General features: G+C 36.3%; 1 pseudogene; it reads right to left on the bottom strand.

The window, feature by feature from the left end:
• Window positions 1–84, bottom strand: part of LOC119983856 — a 148-nt pseudogene extending 64 nt beyond the window's left edge.
• Between the last annotated feature and the right edge of the window lie 2,198 nt (window positions 85–2,282).

Below are 2,282 nucleotides of genomic sequence, written 5' to 3'. Positions count from 1 at the left end.
ATGGTTCACGGGATTCTGCAATTCACACCAAGTATCGCATTTCGCTACGTTCTTCATCGATGCGAGAATGCATAGACAAGTTTTTCACGTTTCGGGCAATTTTGAACTTAACTTGGTCTATTGGCTTCTTTACCTAACGAAACATTGTCCAAAAGCTAAACTAGCAAGTTAAGACTTCCAAGAACACTAAATAGAGTATAACGGTCCAATTTGAGGCCTTAGGAATGCTCAATTCTAGGCATAGACAAGTTTTTCACGTTTCGTGTAATTTTGAACTTAACTTGGTCTATTGGCTTCTTTACCTAACGAAACGATGTCCGAAAGCTAAAATAGCAAGTTAAGACTTTGAAGAACACTAAAAAGATGATAACGGTCCAATTTGAGGCCTTAGGAATGCTCAATTCCATGCATAGACAAGTGTTTCACGTTTCGTGCAATTTTGAACTTCACTTGGTCTATTGGCTTCTTTACCTAACGAAACATTGTCAAAAAGCTAAACTAGCAAGTTAAGACTTCCAAGAACACTAAATAGAGTGTAACGGTGCAATTTGATGCCTTAGGAATGCTCAATTCTATGCATAGACAAGTTTTTCAAGTTTCGTGCAATTTTGAACTTAACTTGGTCTATTGGCTTCTTTACTTAACGAAACGTTGTCCAAAAGGTATGCTTGCAAGTTAAGACTTCTAAGAACACTAAATAGAGTATAACGGTGCAATTTGATGCCTTAGGAATGCTCAATTCTATGCATAGACAAGTTTTTCACGTTTCGTGTAATTTTGAACTTAACTTGGTCTATTGGCTTCTTTACCTAACGAAACGTTGTCCAAAAGCTAAACTAGCAAGTTAAGACTTCCAAGAACACTAAATAGAGTATAACGGTCCAATTTGAGGCCTTAGAAATGCTCAATTCTATGCATAGACAAGTTTTTCACGTTTCGTGTAATTTTGAACTTAACTTGGTCTATTGGCTTCTTTACCTAACGAAACGATGTCCGAAAGCTAAAATAGCAAGTTAAGACTTCGAAGAACACTAAATAGATGATAACGGTCCAATTTGAGGCCTTAGGAATGCTCAATTCTATGCATAGACAAGTGTTTCACGTTTCGTGCAATTTTGAACATAACTTGGTCTATTGGCTTCTTTACCTAACGAAATATTGTCCAAAAGCTAAACTAGCAAGTTAAGACTTCTAAGAACACTAAATAGAGTGTAACGGTGCAATTTGATGCCCTAGGAATGCTCAATTCTATGCATAGACAAGTTTTTCACGTTTCGTGCAATTTTGAACTTAACTTGGTCTATTGGCTTCTTTACCTAACGAAACGTTGTCCAAAAGCTAAGCTAGCAAGTTAAGACTTCTAAGAACACTAAATAGAGTATAACGGTTCAATTTGATGCCTTAGGAATGCTCAATTCTATGCATAGACAAGTTTTTCACGTTTCGTGCAATTTTGAACTTAACTTGGTCTATTGGCTTCTTTACCTAACGAAATGTTGTCCAAAAGCTAAGCTAGCAAGTTAAGACTTCCAAGAACACTAAATAGAGTATAACGGTCCAATTTGAGGCCTTAGGAATGCTCAATTCTAGGCATAGACAAGTTTTTCACGTTTCGTGTAATTTTGAACTTAACTTGGTCTATTGGCTTCTTTACCTAACGAAACGATGTCCGAAAGCTAAAATAGCAAGTTAAGACTTTGAAGAACACTAAAAAGATGATAACGGTCCAATTTGAGGCCTTAGGAATGCTCAATTCCATGCATAGACAAGTGTTTCACGTTTCGTGCAATTTTGAACTTCACTTGGTCTATTGGCTTCTTTACCTAACGAAACATTGTCAAAAAGCTAAACTAGCAAGTTAAGACTTCCAAGAACACTAAATAGAGTGTAACGGTGCAATTTGATGCCTTAGGAATGCTCAATTCTATGCATAGACAAGTTTTTCAAGTTTCGTGCAATTTTGAACTTAACTTGGTCTATTGGCTTCTTTACTTAACGAAACGTTGTCCAAAAGGTATGCTTGCAAGTTAAGACTTCTAAGAACACTAAATAGAGTATAACGGTGCAATTTGATGCCTTAGGAATGCTCAATTCTATGCATAGACAAGTTTTTCACGTTTCGTGTAATTTTGAACTTAACTTGGTCTATTGGCTTCTTTACCTAACGAAACGTTGTCCAAAAGCTAAACTAGCAAGTTAAGACTTCCAAGAACACTAAATAGAGTATAACGGTCCAATTTGAGGCCTTAGAAATGCTCAATTCTATGCATAGACAAGTTTTT

This window comes from Tripterygium wilfordii, chromosome 2 (genome assembly GCF_013401445.1).
Source record: "Tripterygium wilfordii isolate XIE 37 chromosome 2, ASM1340144v1, whole genome shotgun sequence".
Taxonomy (NCBI): domain Eukaryota; kingdom Viridiplantae; phylum Streptophyta; class Magnoliopsida; order Celastrales; family Celastraceae; genus Tripterygium; species Tripterygium wilfordii.
The sequence above is the reverse complement of the archived record's forward strand: the minus strand, read 5'-3'. Positions and strand labels throughout refer to the sequence as shown.